Raw genomic sequence first — 22873 nt, 5'->3', positions numbered from 1 at the left:
ACAGAATCAGACATTATTGCTGTATCTTGATGACATAGTTGTGTTTTCTTCCACTGTGGAACAGCATTTGGAGCGCCTGGGGATGGTGCTTGGACGCCTGAAGAAAGAGGGTCTCAAGGCAAAGTTGACAAAATGCTCTTTTCTTCAGCCAGAAGTTAAATACCTAGGCCATGTCATTTCTAGAAAAGGTGTTGCAACTGATCCATCTAAAATTGAAGCAGTGGCTAACTGGCAGCGCCCCAGCACATCCACAGAGCTGAGGTCCTTCCTTGGGTTCGCCAGTTACTATCGGCGGTTTGTTGCAGGCTTTGCCAAGCTGGCTGCGCCCCTTCACCAACTAGTGGCACAGTTAAGCAGTTCAAAAACAAAAAAGCGGCTAAGACAGGAGATCACCAAGGGCTGGACTGCAGAACACCAACAGAGCTTTGATGAATTGAAAAGGAGGCTAACTACCTTACCTGTGCTAGCCTACGCTGACTTTTCTCTGCCTTTTATTCTAGAGGTTGATGCGAGCCATGGTGGTCTGGGGGCTGTCCTCTCCCAACAACAGGACGGGGTGGTGCGTCCTATTGCTTACGCCAGCCGAGGATTAAGGCCAACTGAACGCAATATGGATAACTACAGCTCCATGAAACTTGAATTTTTAGCCCTTAAATGGGCCATGACTGAAAAATTCAGAGAGTACTTGTTGGGCCATAAATGTCTTGTGTTCACTGATAACAATCCCCTCAGTTATCTTAGTACTGCCAAGCTGGGTGCCACTGAACACCGATGGGCTGCACAACTTGCCTCCTTTGACTTCAAGATTCAGTACCGGTCAGGGCGTACGAACAGGAACGCAGATGCCCTTTCCAGAAAACATCCATCTACCGGAGAACAGGTTGGTGCTCTTCTTCCAGGGAGTAGCCTGCCTGAATCCCTGCAGCTGATGATGGAGAGACAGGATGCTACGCAAGCTGCCATTACAGTCCTCCCTGAACGCACCACAAAGGATATGCAAGTATTACAACATGCTGACCCAGTTTTGCAGGAACTATGGACCTTCTGGGCCCGCAAGAAACAACCTGATCGCACAGAGCGAAAGAATTTATCTTTGTCTTTGTTAGCATTCCTGAGGCAGTGGGATCGCCTGGTGGAGAAGGATGGTGTCCTCCACCGCAAGACCTTCCGTCCCGATGGTGCTGAGGAGATGCTACAGCTGTTGCTGCCCACAGCCTTGAAGGAGGAGGTCCTGACGCAGGCTCATCAGGACCATGGCCATCAAGGTGTGGACAGAACTCTCTCACTCCTGAGGACAAGATGTTACTGGCCAAAAATGTCCTCTGATGTTGTTGATTGGTGTAGGTTATGTGAGCGATGCCAAGTAGCCAAAGATACTCAACCTCGTGCACGGACCTACATGGGCCATTTGCTGGCGTCACGACCCAATGAGATTCTGGCAATGGACTTCACAATCCTGGAGCCTTCTCAAGATGGGCGGGAGAATGTGCTCATCTTAACTGATGTTTTTAGCAAGTACACCCTGGCCATACCAACCAGAGATCAACGTGCCTCTACTGTGGCTCATGTCCTGGTGACCGAGTGGTTTTCAAAGTTTGGGGTACCAGCCCGTGTTCATTCTGACCAGGGGCGTAATTTTGAAAGTTCCCTTATTCAGCAACTTTGTCAATTCTATGGCATCAAGAAGTCCAGGACCACACCGTACCACCCTGCTGGAAACGGACAATGTGAAAGGTTTAATCGTACACTTCATAATCTGTTGCGTACCCTCCCCACCACCAGTAAAAGGGCATGGACCTCTTATTTGCCACAAGTTGTCTTTTGTTATAACACCACACCACATCAAAGCACTGGAGAAAGTCCTTCTTTCTGATGTTTGGCCAACAACCTAGGCTTCCTTTAGACTTTCTGCTGGGCCATGTATCAGAACCAAGTGCTGGCAGTGTTGACAAGTGGGTTGCAGAGCACCAGACACGCTTGCAACTGGCTTTTGAGGAAGCCAGGGAGAAGCTGAAGATTGCTGCAGATAGGAGAAAAAGAAATAATGACCAGCATGTTCAAGATTCTCCTCTGCATGAAGGTCAACTTGTCCTACTGCGAGACACCAATCAACAGGGAAGACACAAAATTCAGGATCTGTGGCTCCAAGGTGTATAATGTCCTAAAAGTACTGGGTGACACCGGAGCAGTTTACACTGTGGCTCCTGCAGATGAGCTGAACAAAATTAAAAGGGTCCACAGGTCTCTACTGAAGCCAGTTGTTTGCAGTGACGTCCCAGCATCACCAATTGGGGAACCTCTGTTAAGTGATTCATCCTCTGAGGATGAAACTGATCCTGATTTGTTTTTGAGGGTAAATGTCCACCAACCACCGCCTTCTTTGCCAGTCAACCCACCCATGGTCAGAAATGACACGGTTCCTCTGGCTGCTGAGATATATCCTCCTGAAACGCCTTCAACATCTGCCTCTCAAGCGCCTAGTGTTGCCAGCTCAAGAAAAGATGAGGGACCTCCAAGGGTAATGAGAAGAACTGCACGCTCAACAGCAGGTCAGCACTCCAATTTCCACCATCTCCCAAGACCAACAGGATTAGTGCATGGGGCTGCAAACTCTCCTGATGCACACTGTAATGCCGTTTCTGCACTGTTTAGACCTTGGTGTTAGTGTTTTTGGGGTCGTCGTCGGGGCGTCGACGCAAGTTGGGGGGGTAGACTGTAGCAGCATAAATGGTACGCTGCCACTTTAAGAGCAATTTCGGCTGCTGCATATAAGCAGGTATCCACCTGCCACGAAGCTGCTTGCGTCATGACGTCGTATCATTTTGGTTCCTGTGTTTGCTGAACTGTGCTGGGTAAGCGTGGCTGTTTCTTTGTTTGTTAGCTTTAATTTTAGTTATTAATGTAGTTTGGTCTGCTCTGTTTAGCTCCTTTCGTTGCTCCTCCAAAACCTGGACTGATCTGTTTGTGTTTGCTTGGTGCTGGGAAGGTAAGGGCTAGCGTGGCTAGATAACATCCACCCCATATAAACAAAGCCTTCACACAGCATTTTGTTACAGCTGCGCTGCATAGGCGGAATTGTGGCTCCGTTTATTTGGCAGCCTGGTAATGCAACAGGTAAGCGGCTATCATAAATACTAGTTTTCATCAGCAGTTGTATTGATGATCTGCTCTATTTTTTAGTTTCCTGATGAGTCTTTGACCACCATAACACTGGATTTGACACTCGCTGCTGTTTTGCCTATAAGGAACTGTTTTGCCTAAAGAAATTCTTAAAAGGACCTATCTGGACTTTCCCCCTGCTGCCGGGAGCATTGATGACACTACCATCCGGAAAAAGTGCAATATTGTAGCGCTATTGTGCCACTGTTTTACTTATATTGTTTCATTTTTGTCTTTCTTTTAGGGACTGAGGCTTCTGTGGTGGCGGTGGTGACCCCTGGTGGCGGTGTCTTGTTTTGTGTGTTTTGTTGGAGCACCTTCTTTTTTTGTTTGCCGTGTTTTTGTAGTGTCCAGGGTGATCCCTTTTCTTCACTGGATGTTGCCCCTTTTCTCACCACTTCCCCCCCCACTGGTAAGCCTCAGTTTCCTTTTGAAATTTAAATATTTTATAATCAATTTAATTAAAGATGCATTCACTGTTTTAACCATTCAATTGCAGATTATTGTGACTACTTTTAAACAAAAGACGTATGGTGTTTAATAAACTTTTGTAAAACTCTTTGGATCTTGTCTCACTTCCAGTAGAACTTACCTGTGTCCTTACTATTTTATTTTCCTGGAGTTATTCCAGGTGGCGTTGTCGGTATCCCATATTAACTTTAACATCTTACATTTGGGTTTCACAAAAGAAAATCCATCCACCCCCAGGTTGCCACATTATAATAAAAGTTTGGTGTATTGGACACGTGTTTTGGCTCCGTTTTGGGTTCTGACTAACACTCAATTATCGTTACAGTACGATCTCGCCAGCATGAACCCACAGCCAAATCCTGTTTGGTGTTCAAAAGTGGAGGAAGCCATTTCAGGCCTAGAAAGAAATGTCCAGGAGCTGTTACAGGGACTTTCTTCCTTAACGGTGTCTCAAGGCCAAGCTACACTCTCAGTTACACGGCCATTTCCCCTTGCTGTTACCCCCCCGGTTAATGCCAACAATGAACCTAAGATTCCCCCACCTGAGCGTTTTGATGGGGATCCTGAACAGTGCAGGCCTTTTCTGACCCAGTGCTCTCTGGTTTTTGAACTCCAGCCCTCTGCCTTCCCTTCGGAACGGGCCAAGGTGGCCTACACAATCTCTCTACTGTCTGGTAAGGCTAAGCGGTGGGGAACTTCTGAGTGGGAGAATGATGCTGATAGCTGTGATTCATTTTTTGAGTTTTCTGATGAGATGAAGAGGGTTTTTGATCCAATCCGTCCTGAGAGGGAGGCTGCCAGGAGACTGTTTTCTCTCAAACAGGGCTCACGACCGGTTACAGATTACATAATCTGTTTCCATGCCCTGAAGTCCAGTTGCCTTTGGAATAATGAAGCCCTATTTGATGTTTTTTACCAGGGTCTGTCAGAGGAGATCAAGGATGAAATTGCTACCCGTGACCCCCCCAAGACCCTCGAGGCCTTAGAGAGGCTTGCCACACGAATTGATCAACGCCTTCGTGAACGTAAGAGGGAGAGGTCTTCATCTAATTATCAAGGACGGGTTCCATCAGTCCAGGTCAGTCCTTGCAGCTTAGCACAAGCCTCCATGCCCCCCCCTGCTACCACTGAGGAGCCCATGCAGTTGGGTAGGACCAAGCTCTCTGCTGAGGAGAAGGGGAGAAGATTTAGAAATCACCTGTGTTTCTACTGTGGAGGGAAGGGCCATCAAGCCACTAACTGTCCGTTAAAAGGACAGGCTCAGTAAAGCTTGGGGGGTCTTTGCTGAGCCCTATTCTCAAATCACAGAACCCCTCCCACAATCAGTGCACAATCAAGTTTCCTGATTCCCCTGAAGAAACTGAAGTTCCTGTTTTTATTGATTCCGGGGCTGATGCCGACTTTTTAGATGTCAGCCTAGCTCTTAAGCTCACACTGGAATTGGAACTTCTTGAGAAACCACGTGAGATTTTTGCTATTGATGGTCATCTCATTGATCAAATAACTCACTGCACTAAGCCTGTATCTGTGCTGATTTCAGGAAACCACCACGACAGGATCACGTTTCTGCTGACCAAGTCTCCAGAAATTCCAGTAATTCTGGGACGTCCTTGGCTCATCAAACACAGTCCAGTCATCAATTGGCTAACTGGTGAGATTCAGTCCTGGGGTCCATCTTGTTCCACTTCATGTTTAAGGGAAGCCCCTATTATGACTGCTCCCTGTGAAGTCCACCATGATTACCCTGATCTGTCTCGAGTCCCTGAAGTGTATCATGATTTGTGAGGTGTTTAATAAATCTAAGGCCACTGCTCTGCCCCCCCACAGAGAGTATGACTGTGCCATTGACCTGCGTCCTGGAACCACCCCACCTAGGGGCAGATTGTATCCCATTTCTGGCCCTGAAAGAAAGGCTATGGAGGAATACATTTCTGATTCTCTAAAGGCTGGACTAATCAGAAAGTCTTCTTCCCCTGCAGGTGCTGGATTCTTTTTTGGGCAAGAAGGATGGGTCTCTTAGACCATGCATTGATTATCGAGGCCTCAACGAGATCACGGTCAAGAACAGGTACCCTCTGCCCCTCATGACCTCTGCTTTTGAGCTCCTTCATGGAAGCACTGTTTTCTCTAAACTGGACTTGCGTAATGCCTACCATCTGGTCCGAATAAGAGAGGGAGATGAATGGAAGACGGCCTTCAACACCCCTTCAGGGCATTATGAATACCTGGTCATGCCCTTTGGCCTAACCAACGCCCCAGCTGTTTTTCAGGCATTGGTTAATGATGTACTAAGAGACATGCTAAACAGATTTGTTTTTGTATACCTTGATGACATCTTAATTTTTTCAAAGGATTTACCTACCCATATCAAGCATGTGCGTGAGGTTCTTCTTAGGCTTCTCCAAAACAAGCTATTTGTTAAGGCAGAGAAGTGTGCATTTCATCAGTCATCTGTATCCTTTCTGGGTTTTGTCATTGCTCCTGGCAGGATCTGCATGGATCCTTCTAAGGTGGCAGTCTTGGAATGGCCTGACCCATCTTGTAAGAAGGAGCTCCAACGCTTTCTAGGGTTTGCCAACTTTTATCGCCGTTTCATCAAGGATTACAGTTTGGTGGCTGCCCCTCTTCACCGACTCACTTCAACCAAGACTCAGTTCAAGTGGTCATCAGAGGCCAAACAGGCTTTTGGTAAGCTGAAACGTCTTTTCACCTCAGCTCCCATTTTGCGTTTTCCCAATCCATCTAACCCTTTTGTGGTGGAGGTTGACGCCTCAGACACTGGCATTGGCGCTGTGCTGTCTCAACGGTTTGCAGATGATGCCAGGCTACATCCTTGTGCCTTTTTCTCCCGCTCTCTGCCTCTGAGAGGAACTATGATGTGGGAGACAGAGAACTGTTGGCTATCAAACTAGCATTGGAGGAATGGAGGCACTGGTTGGAGGGGTCCACACATCCTTTTACTGTGTGGACAGACCATAAGAACCTGGAATACCTCAAGTCAGCTAAGAGACTGAACGCCCGCCAAGCCAGGTGGGCACTATTTTTTAGCAGATTTGACTTCACCCTGGCCTATCGTCCTGGCAGCAAGAATGTCAAACCTGATGCCCTTTCAAGACTCCATCAGCTTCCTGTCTGTTCTCCCGACTCTAGTAACTATGACTACATTCTTCCCTCAAAGACCAGGTTGGCCCTAACCAGAATTGAAACCTTACTCAGAAGGAGTCATCAGAAACAACCACCACCAGCTCAATGTCCTAAGGATCTTCTGTTTGTTCCTGAAGAAATGGTGTCTAAGGTCCTTCAGTTCTGTCACTGCTCTAAACTTTTTTGTCACCCAGGTATGACTAAGACTCTGGCAGTGGTCCAGTCAGGATTCTGGTGGCCCACACTGAGAAAGGATACACGTGAGTTTGTGTCAGCATGTGCCACCTGTTCCAGAGTAAAGCCATCCAGACGTGCCCCTGCTGGTCTACTGAGGCCTCTGCCGATCCCACATCGCCCATGGTCCCACATCTCTATGGACTTTGTCACCGGCCTACCTCCATCTCAAGGTAACACCGTACTCCTCACTGTGGTTGACAGATTCTCCAAGATGACCCACCTGGTTCCTCTACACAAGTTGCCTTCAGCTCGTGATCTCGCTGAGGTGATGGCCCGAGAAGTATTCAGACTTCATGGCATTCCCCGCAACATCGTGTCCGATAGAGGACCACAATTCACTTCCCGTTTTTGGCGTGAGTTCTGCACCCTTCTGACATTGATGTCAGTCTCTCCTCAGGGTTTCATCCTCAGACAGATGGCCAGACAGAAAGAATGAATCAGGAGGTTGAAGTCCAAGTTGCGTATGCTTTGCTTGGATGCTCCAAGTCGCTGGTCCCAGAACTTACCTTGGGTAGAATCGCCATCAAGATTACCATCAAGTGCCACAGGACTGTCCCCATTTCATGTTGTTTATGGCTTTCAGCCACCCATTCTCTCTGTTCAGGAGCAGGCCACCCTGGTTCTGCGGCCCATTTATCAGCACGCCGTTGTCTCAGGGTGTGGAGAAAAGCCAGAGCCACTCTCTGCAAGACCTCTGCTGTCTATGCCCGTAATGCCAATCGCCACAGATCCAAAGCCCCAAGATACCTGGTGGGTCAGAAGGTGTGGTTATCCACAAAGGATCTGCCCATCAAGGTGGAAAATCGTAAGTTGGCACCCCGTTTTGTGGGCCCATTTCCTGTTGCCAAGATTATCAACCCAGTGGCTGTGCGTCTCAAACTGCCTTCTTCACTGCGTGTACACCCCACCTTTCATGTCTCCAAGATCAAACCTGTGTTGTCGTCCAGATTTTTTCCTCCATCCAGACCCCCACCACCCGGCTTATTCATGGGGCCCCTGCCTTTACAGTGAGACGCTTGCTTCGGTCCCGACGTTGGGGCCGTGGGGTCCAATACCTTGTGGACTGGAAGGGCTATGGTCCTGAGGAGAGGTCCTGGATACCTTCTCGCCAGGTCCTGGATAAGGGACTCATCCGTGACTTCCATCGCCGGCATCCTGACCAACCCAGAGGGGCGTCAAGAGCCGCCCCTTGAGGGGGAGGTGATGTCATGTTTTCAGCCCTGCAGCTCCACCACTGGGCTGATTGCTAATTACCCTCACCTGCACGCTGCCTCTCCCTATTTAACCAGCTGCTCATCTGCAGCTCAGTGCGAGATCGTCTGTTGCTCTGTTCACAGCTTTCAAGCACTGTTCCTTGTTCCATGAAGCTTCTGGTTTTTTTGACTCTGCCTGTTCTTGACCACAGATTTTGCCCAGTCCTCCTGAAGAAGTCTGATCTCCTGTTGCCGAACCCAGCCTCCCTCTGAACCTGCCTCCAGCCTTTCGTTTATTGGATTTTCTGTACCTGAGACCCATCCGTGCATGACCTGGACTGATTCTACTAATGAGACTCTGGTTGGTTGTTTTTTGTCCCTGTTTGTTCCCCGAGCTCCCCAGGCAGCTCCTTTGCCCATTCTCCCCAACCTTTGGACTCCCCATTACCAATCTACTTGTGAGCCCACACCCTCTAGAGCCCCTTTTTCACGTCTGTTCTTATAATAAAAGTTTGGTGTATTGGACACGTGTTTTGGCTCCGTTTTGGGTTCTGACTAACACTCAATTATCGTTACAAAAGAGAAATACTTTAACCACTCAACTGTGCCACTACTTCATTTTTGTTTACATTTTGTGAAGATGGAAGTTGCACTCATGTCTTCTTCAGACATGTCTTCCCCTGTCCACCTCCCAGTGATCTGTGAAGCTAGTGCTTCTCGTCAGTTACCAAGTTGACTCCGATCACCTGAAGAACATTTCCAGGATAAAAGGAAAATCTGGAGAAACTCATCCATGTGTTTATTTTTAGTCACATTGATTACTACAATTCAACAGTGAAAACTGCAAAACAGCTGAAACACTGAGTTCCTTTAAATCCAGAATTAAAACACACCCATTTAGTTTCTTTTAAAACATTATAAATAAAACATTGAAAAACATTCTGATGTGTAATAATGCCACATCTTAACTGTCTTCTATGACTGTATTTTTGTGTTTTAATGATGTAAAGCACTTTGAACTGCCTTGTTGCTGAACTGTGCTATATAAATAAACTTGATTGAACATTGACTGATTGACAGGTCCCACGGTAATGTGCCTAATGAGGCTGATAAAGCTTCATAAACAATAACTGTGATTGAACTATTAGGCTATAATCAAGTGTCCCATCTTAGTAATTCTGATCTACATTTCAAGTTTTATTAATAATTGCCTAAGCAGTTATTTATAGTTATTCATAGCCACAACTAGATTGCTATTGTGGCACATGAACAACTTGTACTGAACGAGATAGCATTTTTCCTCACATTTCAATGCTCTATTGTTGCTTGTTCTGATGGCAGAGGCAACTTCAAGTAGAAGCACTATAGAGCTAACTAGTTCATCAAAAGTATGTTGGCTTGATGATTATTCTTGGCAATAATGGAGGATAATGGTTTTGTTCTGCAGGTCCCACAACAATATCTGGCTGGTGCTTTAAAATCAAATTTGTCTAGTCTAGTCTGCCCTGAACTGCCTCGTGCACTTTTGTTGTTGAATGGTCGAGAGACATACGCAGTGCTCTCTCATAATGCTCAAGGGCTTTGCCACAGCCACACAGAATATAAACACAGCCCATTAAAGGACAAACGCTAATAAAACTCAGTAAAAAAGTTATATTTCGAACACACAAGCTATTCCTAGCTGTACCAATGTTCCTTTGTTATAAAAGGAAATTACATCTGGTTACAAATCCCTTAAAACGAAACAGCAAAACCAATAGCAATACATTTCTTTTATCGGGTGTAAGTTTCAATTGCACTCTTTAATAGCTATACCCTTGGCAGATTGAGGTTTAAAATAATGTTTTAAATTTACCAACTTCTGACTAGAAGTGATAATATGTTGAGAAGTCCAATCACAGTTCGAGTTTAAATCCGAGAGAATCTGACGGGGTGCGATAAAGATTAAGGATCATCAGATAGTCTCAAAATACCAGTGGGGAAAAAAAGCTACTCTGGCATCATAAGATTTTGATGGCTGAACTGTCGCTGTAGATTCATTGACTGATCATGAGAAGGGTACGAATACAATGTAAACTCATTGTACATTGTTTCAATATATTTGGAGTGGTGTGTGTTTCATGCTCTATAATAAAGCAAATGTCTTTGTTTATTGAAAATGTTAAACCAAAATCTTTAGTTGGTAAAAAGTAATTTCATAGGTTACTTGCCTATACTTTTAAAATTTAACTTTAATTGACTGTAAAGCAAAGTAAGTTTGCAAATGATGGACATGGGAGACATGGAATCTGCTTTAGTGACCCCTTGTTGAAAACAAAACATGGGCAAAATATTCATTCGTGCCTTTCAAAATCAAATTTTGTTTGGAAATGTGCTTTACTTCAGAGATGCAGTGATTGTTTAGATTGCACCCTTGTTTCACTTATGTCCATCTGTGAGTCAATATTTTCCTCAAGCATCTAACCATTACTCCTGTCTCAACATTCCCTTTCAACTAGAACATGAGCTTTATTGATCAGAGGACTAAAGCTGGGATTGATCGCTGAGAAGATGCTGTTGCTTTTGGTCCACCACAGCAGCCATAGAGCTCTGAAAATGTAAAATTAGCATATGATGCAACTCTAAGCAAACACAAAATGGTTTTATTTGATTAAAAATGTTGGCTTCCAAGCTGCTATTTAGTGCAATATTGAACAGTACATTTGTTCTTTAAATGGCTTTTGTGTGTCATGTGCCCACTATAAGTAAAACACTCTTGTAAGGAAGGCTGAAATGAAAGCTATACTTAACTATTAGGGCCTCTCTTCAAAGATGAGAACTAATGACCAGACAAGAGCCCTTGTCTTGTACTTCAGTTGAACTCAAGGCAACTTATCCTTATGATATCAGCAATTAGATATTAATTTACAATCCTACAAAGGACCAAAAGTCTTAGAGGTAAATCAAGCAGAATACAACTCATTGATAAATGTTGCATGCTTCCTATAGTCATTAAAAAACTTTCAAATAAATCTGGTCATGAATGGTTATGAGGAATTTTTTGGTGTTAAAAATGGTTGTGTGCCAAGTCTTGAATTCAATTTTCTATTTTGTCTTAAAATAAAATGTATGCACCCATGTTACCAATTCGGAGGCTTGCCATTGATTCATCCAGTCTGAATGAATAAGTGCTGTGATGTTTGATGCTTTACCAGATGATCTCAAATTGCCACTATCCATCTGCATTAATGTTTACCCTACATAAGTTAGGAGTGGAGGTTATGTTTCTTCTCCCAAAAGCTATCCAGTTGATCAAAACTACAAAAACCATTCGGATCTAGTGGTTGTAGTTAAGAGGACATCAGATAGCTGTTTCTTTAAACAGTAGGTCCTGATTTACAGAACAGTGAGGTAGACGTGTGCAGACTTTTATTTACCAACTGAAAATTATTTTGACTATCAAGATTCTACCTGTTGGAACAAGCAAGCCAATAAAAATCAGCTTTGTTTACATGATGCATCTATTAGCTTTAGAGTTAACAACTGTGGCCCCATGCAGCCATTCCAAAACTAGATCCATCCAAAACTCTGTGGGGATTCTTAAAAAGATCAGTAGACAAGAGTTGTCCTCAGTTTGTTAGATTTCAAGAATCTTGACAAGGTAGAATGAGCAAATATGGCCAAGTGTGACTCCTACCACAAAAGATGGAATGCTGAGATTGAATCAAAAGTTGTTTCACAAATGCATTATTGTTTTTATAATATAATTTTAAAACTTTTGTGAGCCAGTTTGTGAAATACTTATTGCAATTTACAAAATAAGTAGATTTATTAAACATAAATAAACAAGTTTTGGTTTTACTGTACTACTATGACAAACATTAAAACTTTGTTTACTGTAGCAAACTACAAGAAATTGAAATCTTTTTGCTCTTTATGAGAAAAAAAATTCCACTGAAAAGCTGTTTGAAAAGTTAAGACAATGTAGCTGTACGCAGCAAGAGATTTAGTATTCACTAACACGTTTTCTGTTGTCATTATTATTCACACAGAGCAAGGATCCTGCTGCACTAACAAAACCGAGGTGGAAACAAAATCAAACAGTAATAAGAGAGAAACCAAAAGCATCAGATGAATATCAAAATGGGTTTTCTGCAATATCATTGTCTGAACTGTAAATTCAGACATAAAACTGAATCATGCTGAGTCTTGGAACATTGATGTATTTGATTGGGGATTTTTATTTGATTTTTTTTTTTTTACTAGAATATGAACAGTTCATGTAACAACTAAAATAAATTATGAATAAAAATGAGCAGAAAGAAGTAACTATAAACTAAATATACTATAACTATAAACTATAATATAATATAATATAATATAATAATTTCTGCCCCCTATTCACATAAAAGGATGTGAATAGGTGTTCAACTCTGTAGACTGTTACGGACATATTTCCAATACACCAAAAAATACACAAAAAAACATGAGTTCAATAGTATCTCATCCATAATGATTTTCACATATCTTCTAAAAGCAGAAAGAGATTTAGATTGTTTTATCACACTATAAAGATTGAGCCATAAACAGATACGTTTAATTGAAATGCATCTTTCTGTCATTGCCATTAAATCTATATTTAAAAAAAAGAGAGCTTTAGTTCAAGCACAGGAGCCAAACAGACTTTTATAGCAAGTTAGAAAACATAACAGATGACTCATATTACCTTTTTGTCAGCGTTAAGAAGAGAGAGAGAACAAAAAGCAGAGGTAAAGAGTCGTTCTGACAGGCAGCACCATGAGGAGCACAAGCAGCAGCGGTGCTGGGATCAAGATACACCTGCTGCTTTCACAGGAGCTCTTCAACAACATGGAAGTATTTTTTGATTACAGGATTTGCAACATGCAACTGGTGTTTTTACCTGCACACTGGGATATTGGAACACATGGGGTTCATTTTGCAAATACCTATCACGCTCCTCTTTTTCAGCCCAGATTGAAACTCCCACCAAAATGTTACTGATGTATAGTAATGTGGATGTGTAGCTTTGAAGCTGCAAAAGGGGAAAAGGTGACATTTAACGTTAGTATGCTAACATCTGAGATTGAAGAATGTTATCGACCACATCTGAAAACTGTACAGAAAAAAAGAAAATAGGCTTCAACAGGCACAAAGGTCAGCCCTGAAATGATGAGTGACAGGGACAATCAGGACTCTGTCTCTCAGTGTGCGGCTTTTACAAAGCACAGTTCTGCATGTCTTCATCATTGGCACACTGGGAACATTATGTAAGTGGGCTAAATCTCACCCATTCCTCACGTTAATGAATAACAAGCACTTGGATTTATGCCCAGCAGGTATTATCTATGCATCATAGCTACTGCACAAATCAAAGAAGAGTGACTACAGGACACAGGCAGAACACATAAATGTCACACCAACACTAGACTGGTAAAAGCCAGCTCATTGTTCTATGTTATTTGGTTTGTACAGAGCGTCTGGGCTCTCTGCTGTTGAGAAACGATTGCTTTCCAGAGGAGTGGACTGTGTTGAGGCTTTAAATTTTACCTAATTCCTAACATTTGCCAATGATGTATGTAATAGACTAGGTCGATGCTAAGAAGTTAACCAGAAAATGCCTGTGCTGCAAACAATTGCTCAATTGCTGCAGAAATTATTACACCAATCACAAATGTGATTTTGGAACATAATAAACAAAGCTTATTGAATTACAGCTAAAGCCAACACAGTCTCCTGCTGCTCCTCTGGCCATTTGGATGCTGCGCTGGCTCCGGGCAGCGGTTCACTGTCTTTGCCGGATGAATCGACATGTGACTGCCATTCTCTGTTCCGCACTGAGGTGAGTTAAGGCTTCCCAGATGGAGAAGAAACAGAGCTAGGCGCCCAAATAGCTCAACTTGCTAGTTCTCATTAGGATTGTGTGAAATAAGGGAATTTGTCACAAGAGAACTTTAGGTAATCAGTACGCTCGTGTATGAAGACTCAACCGTCCGTGGACAGTACATGGTTCATGGAATGCACACAGTACGCCCGAGCATGTGGGGGCCTTTACACTGCGGAGAGAAGTAACGAGCTGAAAGAGGCAGATTTTAATGTTAGTTAAATATTTGAAAACATGCCCAAATAATACTGCATTGCCTGTGGAGTAAGTGGCATATCGAAGGAAGTTTTGCCACTTCCTCCACTGCAATTGTTAAAATTCCAGGCAGACTAAAATTCTAAAACAGCGCAGAAAATCGACGTCATCATTTACTACTTTTTCTTCTGTTCTCTTATTGGCCTGGTAGAAAATGTAATGGAGACAATCCAAGTTAATGGGAGAAAGCCCTGACTGTGCTGGAATTTTTGGCAGAATTTGTTTTTTGTTTTGTTTTTTTGAGCAGAACTGCACGAGAATTCAACAACCAGGCCACAGCAACACTTCTGTTACAGAGATGAGATTTTAATGTATTCTTCTTTTTTTTCCCACAATGCAACTCTCACATATTTCTAAATGTAAAAGCCCTAATTGCAGGACAATTGCTTCTACCAAAGGTTTTAAAATTTCTATGGTTCTCATGGGAATTTTGCCTCCACAGTGGCTGACACAGTACAACAAGTAAGGTCTCCTGAGGGTCAATTATCTCATGTTGTTCAACCCAGGCCTGCTCCTTCTCCATCTCCTGAAAGGGCTTAATTTCTATTGTTTTTATTTACACAATAGAAATGGGGTTTTCAAAGTAAAGAAATTATGATTTTACATTATAAATAAAAGTGAAATACACAGTTGAATGGCTTTGTGCTTTGCTACTGCAGAGCAAGAAGTAATTTTTTGTTTTTGTTTTGAAACAAATTGGAGATGAGTTTGCTCAGGCACTAAGATTGCTCAAAAGCTAAAAATCCAAAGCAAATAAATAAATGTAAACTACAATAAACTATCTTTTACATACATTGTTTTCAGTGCTATTCAGTATATGTTTGTTGTCTTAATATTCATTTTCTTTAAATTGTTAGTTATTTTCACAATACTTGTCGTGCAATAGGATTTTGACAATGTTGAAAAATAAATCACATATTTATCAAATATAAGTCATTTATTAGCATTAGTATTTAATTAGCACTAAACAGTGAAGTTCACTATACCCTCACAAACTCTTAAGTGTTTAAAAATGAAGGAAACACACAGACACACACACATATAGATATATAATAGCATGGAAATGTTTCTGTTTTATTAGTGTGACCTCAGAAAGAAAGACAAAATGAGGACCTGGAAAGCACTACAAACATTTCACTTAATGGGCTCTCATGCTCCATAAATGATTGCCTGCAATGGTGGAGAACACCATTACACTTTTCCCCATTTTCATTTGTCATCATGAAAAACAGGGCGAACGAATTGGACAGCCTGAAAACAAAACAAGGAGGAAGTTGTTGATTTTGCTCCAACATTACATTTTCTCCTGCCTTTAAAATTAAAGCTCTGCCACACTAAAATGATCCTGGTGTAACAGAATTTATTTACAATCTGTATTCCTTGTGGAACATTGCCTTGTTCTCAAACATGTTTTTTCCTCCTAGATTTAATACTTCCTCTGATATTTAAATTAAAATACATTTTAACATATTTCTTTGTATTTTCAAGCATCGGTAAAGTATTAAAATTGTATTTTAATTTTACAATTGTAGGACTTTTTAGTGCAGCAACATCATAGCTAATATTTAATTTGCAACATAATTTTAGAGATCAAGCGTAATTCTAAGACAACACAAGTCCAGAGCAGTTTTTTTTTTAACAACATCTTTTTGTGGAGTTGGATATGGAACCTTTACCAGAGGTCAGAGAGAGGCACCAGTGAACAATGACAGATTTACAAGGAAAATGATTTAAGTATTTTTCACAGATTTACTGCAGCCTTGAACTTTAAGATATAACCCAGAGGAGCTGTATGTAGAAATGCAAATGATGAAATCAGTCAAACTGGACAGTAAATGGCTGACTATTCCCCGGAAAAGGCCCATTATATCCGATGAGCCTATGTGTGAATGGTGCAGGTAGCTGATGGGAGATTTCACAGTAATATACTGAACTGCCTGCTGTTTTGAAATGAGAAAAAAAAATGTTTAGTCATTTACGAAAACAGTATGAACTGTGATACATTACATCTCCTTAATTAAATTAAGGTTGAAATATCTTTTTAATTTAGTAGTTTACATAAAGATTTATAATTGCATTTACAGTTATGATTTAATTGCCAAGTTTACATTGTAAAAGTGCAAAGAATCATCTTTGCAGTTTAATTGCTGTTACTAATCTGTCAGCTTGAATCTGATGGCATCAAGGTTTTCCCATAATTCAGCATATTTAGCCAATATAAACCTCCATTTGTTAGCCCTGGAGTGAGTACCTCTCTGTCGCCATATTTTGACATTATCAACATGCATACACTAGTCTGCTCATGTAGCTAGGAGCTAGATAGGTTAACTTAAAAAGTTAGCCTATCACAGTTACTTCTGTGACTTAAAAAGTCACAGAAGTAAAACCGCACCCTACAACACAAAACTATTTGGCCAAAATAGTTGATACACAGTAGAACATGGTTTTATCCTACTTATGTTATTTTTCACAAGATACTAACCTGAAAATACAGGGCTGCACAGTGGCGCAGTTGGTAGCACTGTTGCCTTGGTCCTGAGTTCGATTCCCGGCCCGGGATCTTTCTGCACGGAGTTTGCATGTTCTCCCTGTGCATGCGAGGGTTCTCTCTGGGTGCTCCGGTTTCCTCCCACAGTCCAAAAACATGACTCTCAGTTTAATTAGTCTCTAAATTTTTCTTAGGTGTGAGTGTGTGTGCATGGTTGTTTGTCCTGTGTGTCTCTATGTTGCCCTGTGAGAGACTGGCGACCTGTCCCCCGGGTGTACCTTGCCCGAAACGTTCACTGGAGATAGGCACCAGCACTCCTCCTGACCCCACTAGGAACAAGGGTGTACAGAAAATGGATGGATTAATACTAACCTGAAAATACAGGACAACAGGATGACGTAGCTTCTGGAATTGGCTTTTTGTAGGTACGACGCTGACATCATATCAGCATGAGCGAAATGCAGCTTTCTTGCTTCCGCTTTGAGTTACCATGGCAGACCAAGTTGTATTTCAGAAGTAAATAAAGCAATATTGTTGTCTTCCAAATGTGATGGGATTTTAGGTTTTCATGGATTTCAGAGCAATCCTGAATTAAAAAGACGGTGGCTCGTAAATATTTGTCGCCACCAGTTAAAGCTTACACCGCACAGCAAAGATTGCAGCCTTTACTTCACTCTGGATCACCTTCTTCAGCCTCAAACTACTGGGCAAGACGGAAGGTAAATAAAGGAGCCATCCCTGTGTTATTTCCATGCAATCACTTCTGTCTTCAGCCTGAAAGTGCATGGAAACAAGTGCGCAGCGCAGAGCCAGATCGCCAAGCAACTGATATATTACACTGCTGTAAATGCCATCCTATATGAGCTCTTCACAAGTAGCATTCAAAAGTAATAACCCCAAATAACACAAAGACTTTAAAGAACACGGCCATATTTTTCTGAAAGCAACAACTCTGAACTTGAACAGTCAGCTTAACTCAAACTCTGACATCAGTGTTACCCTACTTTTAAGCTATGGGGCCTGATGTGCTTCCTCATGCTTCGGAAGCAAAAAGCCGTAGCCGTAATCTCCCCTGGTACTTGGTCTCTGTTTGACACTAACGACAATAAACACATATAATATTGAAAACAAGTACAAAATAAGGTAAAAACATTGTCCGTTAGAATGGATTAAAACGTTTAAAGACTTAAATAGCACATTTTTCTAAGAAAAATGTCCCAGAACATTGCCTACTAGCGTAAGCTAAAGTTAATGTTAGCCACAACGTTTAAAGAAAGTAAAACTTACCTTCATATCAGTGAATGTATAACGAGGCATACATCTTAAAACCTTTCACCAGTTTAGTTGTTTAGTTTGGATCAATGTACATCATTAATTGTTACCTTGGAAAAGCCCTGCAAGGACCTAATGTAGCTAAAATGCAATTATCAACAGACCGGAACCGCTTTTCCCCGAACTTGGACGCTGACGTACAAAGAGCCCATTATTGTGGTTATGAAAGAGCTGCAGAAGAAGACAGAAAATCGCTGCGCCATATTACCCACTTCTGAGTGGCGTACACAACGCTATTCTTGCAATAAATTTGGATCTGAAATTTTTATTTCCTTTTAAATAAAACATCTTCTCATGTTTCTAGAAGAGACAGAACATATGAAATACTCCAAACAACCATTCACAATGCAATAGTTGTGTGTTTGTCACACTGACTATGAGCTTTATGTTTTTGACCTATTTACGATGGCTATCAAATGGGCATTAATAAAAATCTTGTGATTGCAGAGAATGTCTGCCATTCAACTGGGAACCATAATTTATCTTTCTCTTATCTTGAGAAATAAGCCAGAGCTTCAGTTAGAACATTTGAATATATTACCTGCTCTTTGGAAAAACACTTCAAATGCATATTTATAATTCTGAGGTAATCCAATAATTACAAAGTGCTGCCAGGACTTAATTAGGTATAGTAGGATAATTATATAATAATAAAATAATTACATATCACAGAACTGATCATGTTTTCATTGTATAAGTATAGCAACAGCATGTTTGTATTTTGCTTAAAATATGAATAAGTTTAGAAATTTATAAACATTTGCTGGTATACAATTTTATCTCTAAAATTAAAAGTGAAAGCAATAAATCTAGTATATGTTTTAGCTTACTTACAGATTTCTAACAAAAGTTTAATTGTTTTGTCATGTAGGAGTGTTTTTCTTTTATTTATTCTCAGTTTTAATTTCACCTCAAGACTCAAATGTCTAAGTAGGTTTAGCTCAGACATCACAATACAATAAGCAATGGAAATGAACAAGTTTTCACATGAATAACATTCAACTAACTTTCACATTAGACTCAGCACTTTCTCTAAAGGCCTGAGTGATTTACTATGTGGCTGCTCTCCAAATGGCCTCTTTGCAATAGTCCTTTTGTCATCCTGAATGCTGATCAATTATTATGGTGTAGAAGAGCTGTTGACAACCATTAAGATACCTGCAGTTCACAACATAGGTTGTAAACCACACTAAAGTTTATTGCTTCATTTTGTGAATCTGTATTTTGAGTCATAAAATTACACCAATTATAATACCCAGCTGGTTATTCATCAAACTGAGTACTTGAAAAAAAAACAAAAAAAAACAACAACAACAAAGAACATGTTGCATTAAAAATATCCTTTTGCAATTCTCATCATGAGATTCATTATTTAAATGAGTTGAACAGCTTCTAATTTCAGGATTCTGCTGTCCTGTGTTTCAAAGCGATAAGAAGGTTTTGAATTCAAGAATAAATAAACAAAATTGCTTGTTAAAATGGGCACCAAGTGACAGTTTTTTGGCTGAACTCGCTAAATGTGGTATATTGCTCAGCTAGGACATTAAAAGATAAAGGATTGTGATATTCAGCAGAGACTCGCCTGGTGCTGGTTTTTAATAAGCTGCCGACTATGAGCTGCAGAGATCTCTGGCAATGTGCATTTCCACAGGGACTGCGTTGTTGTACTGACCTCCTACACTGGCTCTCCATGAACGTGCCACTGATTCGTCGTTTCTCCTTTTTTCTCTACTCACTAACCATAAAACAATTCACGCTTGGTTGGATTAATTCTTTTGAATGTAGGAATCTTTGTACCTGATTAAGAAAATGAAACATCCTTTTACAATGTGCTCTGAATCGGTCTATGAGCTGTAAACAAAATATCATTTTATTTGCCAATAATATCCATTACTTACTGTTACAAGGCTATATTTCTGCCTTTTTCAGATTAAGAATACACAATTGGCCAATTGGGTTTTATTGTAAATTAGATACATATTCCCCAGGCTTTTACTGTTAGGCATCTGATATATTTTATCATAATGGCAAAGTCATGAGTGATCTAATATATTACATAATTGTGGCAGCGATGGAGGTAGGAGTTTAGAGTTTGACTGCAATTGGTGGGTTGCCGTTCCGATCCCTGCTCTCACGTTTGTTGTTCTGTTGTTGGGCATATATATATATATATATATATATATATATATATATATATATATATATATATATATATATATATATATATATATATATATATATAATATATATATATACTTTGATCGAAGAAGTTGTATTTATTATTTGCATAATAAATACGATTTTTTTATTAATATTTCAAATGTGGTTGTCAGCTTTTGCTTTGTGGTCTTGCTAGCCAATATTTGGATATTGAATTTTACAGCCAAATATGCACGGACACTTTTTGGCTATTTTTGATCAAATTGAAAGATTCAGAGTTGGAAATATTTAAAGGAATGTTTTTCGTCCATCATCCAAACACTGCAACTGTGCATAAGTGCAGTAGTTTCAGTGTTAATCATGTTGTACTAACATCTTTAAAAAAAAACAAAATTTTTTGTGTTGCTTTCGAGGTGAGAGCTTCTTCTCGTTTTCCAGTGGATAACACTTTCTAACAAGCTCCAGTCCGCACCTTCACAAAATACATTGCTTTTCTTCTAGGGTTGATGGTTTGCACCAAAACAGATTGACATCTGGGACAATCTATCTGCTTTCTAAAATATATGATGGTTGGACAACATGTGCAGGTGTGAATATAACTGTCTAAAGAGATAAATATGGGACCTTCAAGCCACAATTTGGGAATTAGCACCAAGAATGAACCAGAGTTATAGAGTTCTTTTCCTTGGATATTTTTTTTGTCCATGTGACATCTCACAAGATGTCACATAAGCAAGACATGAATTTAAGGTATTGCCTTCCAGTACATCCACAGGTATGTGTCCATTAAAAGATGTTTTAAATTATTGTCTGGGGTTTCTCAAATTATTTGAAACCCATAATAATGTTAGTGAATTTAAACTTGAATGTAAATATGGATTAAATTTATAAGATCACATCTTTGCCTACAAGTACACTCACATTAATGCCTTCTCCTAAGGTAATACTGCAAAAGAGACAAACAGTTGTTCTTCTGTGCTGTGCTTGTTTTATTGCAGCGTTCTGGACGTGTCAATGTGACGATAATGTCTTACATTTGATTCTCTGCTACATTTTAGGAAGTGTTTTGAAGTAATTTCTATGACATTTCTCACCAGCTGAGCGTGAACTGCAGCTCCCACAAGCCTTTTATTATTTCTTATATGACTCTTGCTCGAGATCCTGCTCTTTGACCCAACATTCACAGCTGGAAGTTTGTGTCTGTGTAGGATCGATAAAAGCTGCGATGAAAGTAGGCACTTCATAGCAGCAGCTTGAAGTGCGGACAGAAGTGCTCTCTAAATGGAAAGGTAGGAATTTAGGATGGAAAGGAGCACAGAAACCTTTTTAAACTGCAGACTCCAACTTTAGCAACCTCTATGCAGTCTCATCTGGGGCTTTTTTTGGTCTGTGTGACGCAGGCTCTTAACAGTTGCCTCTTCACCATTCATTATTTCTGCAGTTAGTTTTCAATTTCTCTCAGTTTGGAACTGCCTTCTCTCTTAACGTCTTTCTTACTCTGATCTTCTAATGGTATTTTCTCAGAATAACTTATTAAAACACGTGACTTACTGCACGTAAGCATTGGAAGAAGGAAACGTCTGATGAATTATTAATAGCGGACATCACCTGATCATGCAGTCCACTAATTATGTAACTGATTCCATTGTCCTGACTCAGTAAAGTCCAGATCAGATGTTATGAGTACTTAGACAGCTACATTAGAAAATGAAAACAGTGGATTTCAATTGTTGGAGAGCATGGAGCTTCTGCACCCAGCAACAGTATTGAAGTACTTTGGGGTCTTTGTAAATAACAGTATCTTTGCTTGTGTTTCACTAGTAAGCTCTGTCTCTCATTTAGTGAATCAATGGAGAAATTGATTTGTTCCACAAGAAATCATTAGGTTTGTGGAACTGATTTAAATGTTCTGGAAAAGGGCTTAAATGTCAGGGTCAAAAGTGATTATCTGCCACTTCCCAAAATGAAGCCTTTTTCTAGAAATAGATAGGTCAGGGTTACCTAGGATAAATATTATGAGTACTTATCAACTAATTTAACACTTTTGTGCTTAAAATTACTTAAAAGTCAGATAAAATCATCAAAGACTGCCAACATCTCTTTATTTAATAAAAAGAAAATGTTCCCATTAGACATGGTTCATGGCTGTTGGTTTAGTAATGATATTAAAATACAATCTTTCACTACATATACAGTAGGCCCCCAGTGTCCGTGGGAGTTAGAGACCAGCCACCTGTGAATAGCTACATAATGAGTCAGAGTAAAGCAGGGTGGAAGTATACATTAGTCAGGACACACTGAAAAATACAGTCCACTCAAATCTGAAGAAGACAAAAATAAATCAAAATACAGTTTACTTTTTCTTTTTTTCTAAGATTGCATTGGTATTTTCATAATCTCATATCTACACATTAAAGGTATTTCACACATAAAAGTTCACAATTATTCATAACCCTAAGAGTCAGATTACAAGTAAAATTGTGTGGGTAAAATCACACTTTTTTTTACCCGTATTGTTTTACGTTATGCGTATATTTCATCTGACTGAGAGTA

This window comes from Gambusia affinis, linkage group LG13 (assembly GCF_019740435.1).
Source record: "Gambusia affinis linkage group LG13, SWU_Gaff_1.0, whole genome shotgun sequence".
Classification (NCBI taxonomy): Eukaryota; Metazoa; Chordata; class Actinopteri; order Cyprinodontiformes; family Poeciliidae; genus Gambusia; species Gambusia affinis.
The sequence above is the reverse complement of the archived record's forward strand: the minus strand, read 5'-3'. Positions refer to the sequence as shown.